Genomic DNA, 12,000 nt, shown 5'->3' on the forward strand with positions numbered 1-12,000 from the left:
TCTAGACTGAGCTCTACCTCTACCTCTGCTTTGGCCTCTAGCATGACCTCGGCTTCGACCTCTACCCCTGGCCATAATTGCCACCGGGGGCTCTGGTCCCTATCCATCGGTAGATGTATTACGTGTTCTCACCATCTGTGAGAGAATTAGAATAGAATGGTTCAATCATCGATGAAAGAATAAAATCACACGACAGAATAAGAAAGAAGTGATATTGTTCCTAAACTTCATAGCCCCTGAAAGATAAGTACAGACGTCTCCGTACCGATCCTTAAGACTCTACTAAGATTGCTCGTGACTCATGAGACCTAAGTAACCTAGTGCTCTAATACCAACTATCACGACCCGGAATTCCCATCGTCGGGACCGTGATGGCGCCTAACACTCCACTTGCTAGGTAAGCCAACATTAGAGAATTATTAAGCCAATCCTTATTCAATTTAGTAACTAACAGCAAATAAGCTAAAATGAAATACAGTGAGTGCAGAATGATATGGAAACTTCATTAATTTCTACCACCCGGATCTGGAGTCACAACTCACGAGCTACTATGATTTACTACAAACAGAGTCTGAAAAGGGAAAATACACTATTTTGAAGTAAGGAAATAGTAAATGATAAACTAGGAAGAGACTCCAGGGTCTGCGGATGCTAGCATATCTACCTTGGGTCTCTTGATAGCAAATCCAAGTTGCTAAGCCTCACGATCAGCTAGGGACGATACCAAAATCTACACAAGAAGTGCAGAGTATTGTATTAGTACAACATACCCTATGTACTGGTAAGTTTTGAGCCTAACCTCGACGAAGTAGTCACGAGGCTATGACAAGACACCCACATGATAAACCTGTGCATATAACAGTATATATACCAGAAAACAACAATAACAGCTAAACATGTACTATTGGGAGTAGGGGCATGCTAAAAGGGCACAAGATATAAGAGATACGACGGGAATAATAACCAGAATAGTTAATATGCTTTTAACCAGTGAAAACAACTAAACACAATAAATGAAATTGCACGGCATCAACCTTCATGATTTTACTATCAACCTCACAATATAAATCATTAGATACGGCACGACATCACCCTTCGTGCATTAACTCTCATAACATGGCACAGCATCACCCTTCGTGCATTAACTCTCATAACATGGCACGACATCACCCTTCGTGTATTAACACTCATAATATGGTACGGCATCACCCTTAGTGTATTAACACTCACAATATGGTACGATATCACCCTTTGTGCATTAACACTCTCGCTTACCATATAACAATGGACAAGTAATAGCAGGGAGATAGAATCAACAAGAACAAGCTTTATTTCAACAATGGTTCCACACTACCAATCTCAATTTTAGAATCAAAACTCAATTATTACAACCGTAAATACGATAAGAACGATAAATTAGTGAGTAAGTAGTCTAAGCATGGATAACAAGATCAAAGTAAGCAATAAACTACAAGGAACAAGTCCCACCCGCATGCTTTAACCTGACAACTACGCATAAGTACTCGTCACCTCACATATACGTTATACCCAACATCTAAACATATAGCAAATAGGCAAACAAGTCCTAATCCCTCGAGTCAAGGTTAACCACGACACTTACCTCGCTTTGCAAACAAATTTCAAGATTCCAATACTCCTTTGCCTCGCGAATTCAAGTCTAAAAGCTTCAAATCTAATCACAAATAATTCAACATACTCAACACAAATCGTACGAACTAATTCTACATGAAATTATAAATTTTCTGGATTAAAATCCAAAATTTATTTTAAAAATAACAGTGGCACCCATATCTCGAATCCTGGAAGAACTCATAAAATCCGAACACCCATTCCGATACGAGTTCAACCATACAAAAATTATCGAATTCCGACATCGGATTGCCTTTCAAATCCTCAATTAAATTTTTGTTTGAAGATTTCTACCATTTTCAATCCAATCTTTACCCATTTGTACTCAACAATCTCCCCATAAATCTTATTGGTACATGACTCTCATACCCAAGAATCATACTCCTAATCAACCATCTTCTACCCAAATTCAAAATTGAGAACTAGGGTATGGAAACTTCCCTCTTAGAGGAAGAATTTGTGAGATTTTCTTGTTAATCTTCCAAGATTTGAGCAAGCCTTGAAGAATAATTAGCCTAGGATTTTCTCTCTCTCTCTAAAATACTCTCCTTTTTCTCTAAAATATCAGAAGTTTTGCTCAAAAATGACCCTTTGCATGTATTTAACGAAGTCGGTTCGGGTTGTAAAAACCCAAAAATGTAGCTCCGGTACAGGGTCTGCGATCGCATAATAGATATGCGGACCGCATATCGGTCGCATAATTGGTGTCCAAAACTTGAAATACTTGCTATGAGTGACCGCAGACCCAGGCAGATGTTTGCCAAGTTTTGGACACCAATTATGCGACCGATATGCGGTCCGCATATCGATTATGCGATCGCAGACCCTGTACCGGAGCTTCATTTATGGATTTTTACAACCCGACCCAACTTCGTTAAATACACGCAAAGGGTCATTTTTGAGCAAAAATTCTGATGTTTTAGGGAGAAGGGAGAGTATTTTAGAGAGAGGAAATACTAGGCTAATTATTCTTCAAGTCTTGCTCAAATCTTGGAAGATTAACAAGGAAATCTCACAAGTTCTTCCTCTAAGAGGGAAGTTTCCATACCCTAGTTCTCAATTTTGAATTTGGGTAGAAGATGGTTGATTATAGGACTGCTTATCGGGCTGATTGGACGGTTAATTACTCTTAATAGTTTGGCTTAACGGTTATCGGATTTTAAATGTATTAATCCGCTAGCCACCCGATAAGATATCGGGCGGATTGGTAACGGTTTAGCTCTTATCGGGCGGTTATTGGGCGGTTTATCGGCCTAATTCAATCTATATTGCGTTCATTAATTATTTGTTGACCGCCTAGCATACAAATTTAGAATAGAAAATTACACATTGAGTCCAGACATACATGTCTGTTAACGCCTACATAAGGATGATGTAGTGTGTCATGTGTTGTAGAGTGAAAAATGTTGTGGCACAACACTGTTGTTCTTCTATTAAACATAGACAACATGCATTAGTTTTAAAAAAACAAAAGCAGAGGTGAACCATAGACAGCATCTTAAACAATCTTGTTGTAGGGTGGGAGAATAAGCTAAGCTAAGCCAAGCCTGGGATCTTCTGATGCATAGTACGTAAGGGTTCTGATTATTTAGGAATTATGCGTTAGAACTTAGAGATGGAGTACTGGAAGAAGTGAAAGGGTTTTTGAAATTTAATATATATATATATATATATATATATATATATATATATATATATATATATATATATATATATATATATTCTTAACGGGTTAACGGATTATCCGTTAAGAAAATTGAATAATCCGCCCCCAAACCGATAAGCCGATAATAAAAATATTTCAATCCGTTCCCCGTCCGTTAAACCGTTAACCCGATACCAATAAGCCATTAAGCTTCGGTTTCGGTTCGGTTTTCGGTTTCGGTTCAATTTTGAACACCCCTAGTTGATTAGGAGTATGATTCTTGGGTATGAGAGTATTATTTATATATTCATGTACCAATAAGATATTTGGGGAGATTGTTGAGTACAATTGGGTAAAGATTAGATTGAAAATGGTAGAAATCTTCAAACAAAACTTTAATTGAGGATTTGAAAGGCAATCTGATGTCAGAATACGATACTTTTTATATGGTTGAACTCGTATCGGAATGAGTGTTCGGATTTTATGAGTTCTTCCAGGATTTGAGACGTGGATCCCACTGTTAATTTTTAAAATAAAATTTGGATTTTAATCCGGAAAATTTATAATTTCATGTAGAATTAGTTCGTACGATTCGTGTTGAGTATGTTGAATTTTTTGTGATTAGATTTGAATATTTCAAACACGAATTCGCGAGACAAAGGAGTATTGGAATCTTGAAATTCTTTTGCAAAGTGAGGTAAGTATCGTAGTTAACCTTGACTTGAGGGATTAGGACTTGTTTGCCTATTTGCTATATGTTTAGATGTTGGGTACAACGTATATGTGAGGTGACGAGTACTTATGCGTTGTTGTCAAGTTAAAGCATGCGGGTGGGACTTGTTCCTTGTAGTTTATTGCTTACTTTGATCTTGTTATCCATGCTTAGACTACTTACTCACTAATTGATCGTTCTTATCGTGTTTACGGGCTTTTGTAATAATTTAGTTTTGATTCTAAAGTTGAGATTGGTAGTGTGAAACCATATTGAAGTAAAGTTTGTTCTTGTTGATTCTATCTCCCTGCTATTACTTGTCCATTGTTATGTGGTAAGGGAGAGTGTTAATGCATGAAAGGTGATGTCGTGCCATATTGTGAGTGTTAATGCACGAAGGGTGATGTTGTGCCATATTGTGAGTGTTAATGCACGAAGGATGATGCCGTACCATGTTATGAGAGTTAATGCATGAAGGGTGATGCCGTGCCGTATCTAATGATTTATATTTTGAGGTTGAGAGTAAAAGCACGAAGGGTGATGCCGTACAATTTTCTTCATTGTGTTTAGTTATTTTCACTGGTTAAAAGCATATTAACTGTTCTGGTTATTATTCCCATTATATCTCTTATATCTTGTGCCCCTTTAGCGTGCCCCTACTCCCAATAGTATATGTTTAGCTGTTATTGTTGTTTTCTGGTACATATAATGTTATCTGCACAGGTTTATCATGTGGGTGTCTTGTCATAGCCTCGTGACTACTTCGTCAAGGTTAGGCTCGAAACTTACCAGTACATGGGGTCTGTTGTACTGATACTGCACTTTGCACTTCTTGTGCAGATTTTGGTACCGGCCCTAGCTGATCATGAGGCTTAGCAACTTGAGTTTGCTGTCAGGAGACCCAAGGTAGACCTGCTGGCGTCCGCAGACCCTGGAGTCTCTTCCTAGTTTATCATTTACTGTTTTCTTACTTCAAAACAGTGTATTTTCCCTTTTCAGACTTTGTTTGTAGTAAATCATAGTAGCTCGTGAGTTGTGACTCCAGATCCGGGTGGTAGAAATTAATAAAGTTTCCATATCATTCCGCACTTGTTGTATTTCATTTTAGCTTATTTGCTGTTATTTACTGAATTGAATAAGGATTGGCTTAATAACTCTCTAACGTCGGCTTGCCTAGCAAGTGGAGTGTTAGGCGTCATCACGGTTCTGACGGTGAGAATTCTGGGTCGTGACAATTTTGACGCAGATACACCCATGATTTTAAGTTATAAACAGTATTAAGAAGGTAGAGAGTTGATTGATGCCAAGTTTGCACGTACTTATAGTACAGAGATACGCGAATCACCACTTAGTGATTTATGAATTTGTCAATACGTTGGCTTATTAATCCCTTAGCGAGCGTGACTCTCCAGCATGGCTATCGCACGGACTTGAAAATTTGTCAATTTACCTTATTTTGGGTAATATTTGGTTATTGAAGGTGATATTTTCTGCTATTGAGTGTAATCGGAGTTCTTCTCTTTGAAAACAAAATAAAGGAAAAGATACTAGTATAATGAAAGAAAATTACAAAATACTATAAGTCAAAAACTTATATTTGTATCTTGCATCAATTACTTAAATATTAAGACTTTTTTTAAGGGTCAAATGCATCGAATGTTAACAGCCGCAATAGCATATTTTCCATATTTTGCTTTGCCATTAAGTGTTTACTTTCTCTCCTCCTTAATGGTTACAGTACTGTTCTTTACGAGGAGAAGCGTGTGGCTTGTTTCTGATGAAATCCCGTTTTCATAATCTTTCACTTGAACCAAGGTCAAGAAGAGGACCAAAAAAAAGAATTCGGATTTAAAAAGGGCAAAAGATGTCTAAATCCCGCAAAAACGAGAATTGTATTCGTTCATGCATGGGTTTATGTAATAAATATTGATTCGTACATTTTTATTTAAAAGTAACCGCAATTATCAAAACACGAATAAAAAATAATTACAAGTAATTTTTATTTAATAAATATTGATTCATAAATTATAAAAAATCATAAATTTGTTTTACGCTAATAGTACAAAAATATACTTGCACTCTCAATCTATATAATTTAAATCCACAATTAATTCATTAAAGTTCTCAAAATTAGGTCTATCTGCAATAGACAGTTCATATTGAAGAAGTACACGTTGCGAGGAGTTCTTGATATATTTGCTGCGTAGTGATTTCCTTAAATTTAGAAGTTAGACATGATTATGCAATATGCATTATATTTGTAACATTTCCAACATTTCTTAAAAATGTATATTAAAGACAACTAATTGAAAGTATAAGAGGGGGAGGGGTGAATTGTCGATTTTGATTTTCAGTACTATAAGTAGTTGACTAGTTTACCAATTAGTCGACTAGAGATAATAATAATAATAATAATAATAATAATAATAATAATAATAATAATAATAATAATAATAATAATAATAATAATAATAATAATAATAATGCAGAAATAAGGTGCAGGAAATAAAGATACCAGGATTTTTATACTGGTTCGGATTCAATGTGACTCCTACGTCCAGTCCCCTTGGGTTGCAAGGGTGATCTCTTTCAGTATTTGAAATTTCTCGAGTACAAGATGGTTGATGTAGCTTTACACTAACAACTTAGTCTCTATGTCACTTTTCCCTTCTTGATACAATGCCTCACTAGTGTTTATCTCTTTTTCTTCTCTTACTAATTACACAACATATCTAAAAACAAATACAATACTTGTTTGGAGTAGAACAAAAAGAGTGATAATGGTTCGTTCAAATTATATATGATTCAAGCTTGAAACATATGTATATATATACTTCGTGAGGCCTTCTTGACTCTTGATTGACGAGAGTCTTGAGAGATTACAAACCCAAGGGAATTGATCCTTGAACGGAATCGCAAATTGATTCTTTCCAAGAATAAGGTCAGGTTTTCGTTGATCTTCATTGACTTGTGGCCTTGACAGGCTTTTCTTCCGTTGGGCAGATTTTTCCGTTACTCTAGTGATTGATGATGGATCCCCTGATTTCGGGCTTTAACGATCTCAAGTGTAGGGCTTTATCCTCTTGTTTTTCTTTGATTTTGGGATCTTCCTATACTAGCTTCCATCAATCATCTATCAAATCATTGATTGATTTTTCTTCCGGATTTTCGCTACTTCTTCCTTTTTTATAGCTAATCATTGATACTTTTCCTTTCCCTTGCTTCCGTTGATAGATTGTTTCCTTAGTCCATGCTTGAATGATACGGAATCTTGATTTCTTTATTTTATTCCTTGTGATTCTGCACCAAATGAAACTCATATTTAACAATCTCCCCCTTTTTTTTATGATGACAAAAATAATATATATATATATATATATATATATATATATATAAAAACAACAGTTTACTTCCCTGTCGCCTTGCTCTGCTGTAGTCAACTCTCCCTCAACAAGTGTTGCATGTACTTCAGTCGACTGCCCCTCGACACGTGTTGCATATGCTTCTGTCAACTCCCCCTCAACAAGTGCTGCTATTTGTCCTGCAATTTATGACTATCTTTTCTCCCCTTAGTGTCATCATCAAAGAGGGGACATGCATATGTACAATTGAAATTAAACAGAGACAGGCACATCATAGGCAAATATTTGCAAATTATAGACATGCAGAGTTTAGCAAAAGTAAAAAAAAATATCCAGCGACTGGTTATCCAGTCCAAAACAACAAAATGGCAAAAGATTGTCTGAAACATCCACAACTAACGACGCAAGAAATAAGTGAGAGTGTTGCAAATCGCCTCCTTTAGACGCTCTAAGCTGGCATTAGCTGAAACTGTCACCCCATCAATCCTGTCATGTACTTCCTTGAAGGCTTTGACTGTGTTTTCTACAAGTTTGAGAATTTTAACCCTTATCTTTTAAACAATGGACCCAGTCTCTTTGGAGATGGCATGGATGTCCCCAACCGATGATTGAGTTGCAGCAAGAAGGTCCTTGATGATGGTCAGCTTGTTGTCAATAACAGTCAATTTTTCTACAAGATCAGGATCACTTACACTATGATGGGAAACACAGGCTTTGATCTTAGAATCAGGCTGAATATTCTTAACTTCACCCTCCTGTTTCTTTACCCAGGAACCCTTAACATACACATACCCCATACTGGCAAAGGCTCTAGAGTGTTAGGACTTTGAAATAGAAATAAAGGGGTATTCTGAGATAGAGATGTTGTGGGCTTCCAAGATGTGGGTGATAGACATACCATAGGGTAGACTGGTGGGCTCATCAGCACTTTCAATTATGAAGTTTATGACCCATGAGGACAGTTTCACCTTAAGTTTGGTCACAAGACAGTAGACAAGAAAGGTGTCTCATTGAGAAAAGATGGAGAATGAGCGAGTGCGGGGAAGAAGGGTAGTTGCAACAATGTGGGCCAGAACTCGAGTTTCAAAACTAACATCGCTGGGACCTAACTGGTTAGGAAGGAAATCAGATGGACACTCATCTATACAACATTTTGCTTGATCAAAAGAGATTTCAAAGTCATCAGGCCAAGTATTTTTGAAAAGCATGGGAAAGCCAGAGCACTTACACTGAAAAATTGAGTCAAACATGGCATAATCAAGGACAATGCGTTTTCCTAGAACTAGGGATTCTAACTTATCAGGCTTGCTGGAATAAAGATTGGCATAAAACATCCTCACTAAAGGTTCATAAACTTTGGGAGGGGGTACAGAGAGGAATTTAGACCATCCTTGAAAAACAAACAAATTCTTTACCTTACAATTGATGGCCTCCATGTCATCAAGATCGATTACTCTACCATGAGCAATGAGCTTGTCTTTGAGAGCAACAAAGAAGCACCTATTTGGGGTATCCCAGAAATTGAGGTCAGACTCTAGAGAACTCGAGAGGTCTACTTTGGATTTCTTGGGGGTAAAAGATTCAAGGGGGTCTTCCATGGGCCTTTTGCCAAGAGCTTTTTCTCCTATTCGGTGAGAGTGGTCAGATCGTTCTGCCTGAGAAGAGGCAAACCCTTCTGAGTGGTCAGACCCAAGGTATACTTTTTCTGGAGGCTGAGAAGAGGGTTTCCCCTTAGAACGAGTACTTTTTCTTGTGAAGGCAGATGGATTCTTGGAGTGTTTAGCCATTGGAAGATTTTGAAGAAGGGTTTCTGGGCGATAAGAACAATGAAGACAAGAAAGGATGGTTCAGATGATTAAAAAGAAAAGGTTTTGACGGTTGAGTACAGGAAAGGAAAGGAAATGAAAGGGTGTTAGTGAACGGTCCTAATAATTGATTTTTCGTTCTTGAAAGCTATTACTGATGGGAAAACAGAGGGAAATCGGAGGTGGTTAATTAATGCGTACTTACAGAGAAAATAAAACTGAAAACATTAGACACACAAGAATTAAAATTAACACATAGGTCCTAATTTTTATGATCAAGCGAAATAATGCCAAGTAGTTCTCTTAGGGAGCAAAATCTATCTTCAAGTAAAGGCTTATTAAAAATGTCTGCTAATTGATCAGTGGTGCCAACAAATGATAATTCTATATCTCCCTTAAGGACATGATCTCTAATGAAATGATGTTTAATATCTATATGCTTAGCTCTAGAATGATGCACATGATTCTTTGAGAGACGTATAGCACTAGAGTTATCACAAAATATTTGAATATGTATAAAAAATAGTTCATAGTCACCCAATTGATGAGACATCCATAGTAATTGTGCACAGCATTGTCCAATAGAAATATATTCGGCCTCAATTGTGGATAATGAAACTGAGCCTTGTTTCTTACTGTTCCATGATATTAATATCTTTCTCAGTAATTGACATGTTCCACTGATGCTCTTTCTGTCTTCCTTATCACCTGCAAGATCAACATTTGAAAAAACTTCAAGCTTAAAATTGTTAGAACGTGGGTACCATAGTCTATATAAAATAGTTCTAATGAGATAACGAATTATTCTCTTTATTACAGTCAGATGTGATTTCTTAAGAGCTGACTGAAACCTGGCACATTTACACACACTGAACATAATATCTGGTCAACTGGCAGTCAAGTAAAGCAGAGAGCCAATCATTCCACGGTATTTAGTTTCATCAACTGGATTTCATTTTTCGTCCTTGTCGAGACTTGTTGACGGGCTCATTGGTGTACCAATTGCTTTAGCACTGCTCATGCCAAACTTTTGAATTAATTCCTTTGTATATTTCATCTGGCACACAAAAGTTCCTTCTTCGGATTGTTGAATTTGAAGTCCAAGGAAAAAAGTAAGCTCTCCCATCATGCTCATTTCAAACTAACTTTGCATGAGATTAGCGAATTCCTTGCACAAAAGAGGGTTAGCACTTCTAAAGATAATATCATCAACATAGACTTGAATAATAAGATTACCTCCTGATGATCTTTTGATAAATAATATAGTGTCTACTTTACCTCTTGTAAAGCCATGATCAAGTAGAAATGAGCTAAGTCTTCCATACCAGGCTCGTGGAGCTTGTTTGAGTCCATATAAAGCTTTAGTCAACTTATACACGTGGTATGGAAATTTTGAGTCTTCAAAACCAGGAGGTTATTTTACATATACCTCCTCATTAATAAAGCCATTTAAAAAGGCGCTTTTGATATCCATTTGGAAAAGTCTAAATCGTTTGAAGGATGCATATGCAAGAAGAATTTGTATGGACTCTAGTTGAGCTACTGGAGTAAATGTTTCATCGTAGTCGATTCCTTTCTGTTGTGAGTAGCCTTGAGCTACTAATATGGCTTTGTTTCTCTCAACCTTTCCATCTTCATTTAGCTTATTTCTTAAAACCCATTTGGTTCCAACTACAGTAGTATTTGCACGGTTAGGTAGCAGTTCCTAGACTTAATTTTTATCAAATTGATCGAGTTCCTCCTACATTGCTTGTACCCTGTTGGAGTCTTTTAAGGCTTCCTCAACCTTCTTTGGTTCGATCTGAGAGATGAGTTCTACATTTGCCTTTTTCTTGAGAGCTCCCCTGGTTTTCATTCCTTCACTTGGATCTCCTATGATAAACTTCTGAAGATATTCCGGTTCACTTCTCCACTAAATTGGATGTGTTGCAATCGTATGAGTAGTTGACTCCTTCTGTGAATCTGGTGGATTGTTGACAGGTTCATTAGTAGACTTTGTGACAGCGTCTGTATTATCAGTCTACTTTTGTGATTTGCTTATCTGTGGTGTTTCTTGGTTGATGTCTTCATCACCTGTAATAATTCCTTTCTCGTCCATAGTATTATTTTTATCAAATATGACATGTACTGATTCTTCTACAGATAAAGTACGTTTATTATAAACTCTAAAAGATCTATTATTTATGGAATAACCCAAAAAAATACCTTCATCACTTCTTGGATCAAATTTTCCAAGATTGTCCTTATCGTTATTGTGGATAAAACACTTGCTGCCAAATGGATGAAAATAGCCTATGTTGGGTGGTTTACTTTTTCATAATTCATATGGAGTTTTCTTCAAGATAGGTCTTATAATACATCTGTTGAGAATGTGGCAGGTTGTGCTTATTGCTTTTACCCAAAAATGATTTGGCATGGAATATTCCAATATCATTGTTCTGGCCATATCTTGTAGAGTTCGCTTTTTCAGCTCAACTACTCTATTCTGTTGAGGTGATCTTGGAGCTAAAAAGTTGTGAGTATATCATTGATCATTGCAGAAATCTTCAAATGATCTGCTTTCGAATTCTCCTCCATGATCACTTTGGATGGTTGTAATGAGATACCCTTTTCACTTTCAATGGTTTTACAGAAAATCTCAAAGTATTTCAAAGCTTCATCTTTATGAGATAAGAAAATCACCCATGAAAAATGTGAGTAGTCATCAATAATAACAAAAGCATATCATTTTCCTCCAATGCTAGCAGTTCTGGTGGCTCCAAATAAATTCATGTGAAGTAATTATTAGGGCTTGGTGGTAGACACAATGTCTTTGCTTTTGAAGGA

This window comes from Nicotiana tomentosiformis, chromosome 2 (genome assembly GCF_000390325.3).
Source record: "Nicotiana tomentosiformis chromosome 2, ASM39032v3, whole genome shotgun sequence".
Taxonomy (NCBI): domain Eukaryota; kingdom Viridiplantae; phylum Streptophyta; class Magnoliopsida; order Solanales; family Solanaceae; genus Nicotiana; species Nicotiana tomentosiformis.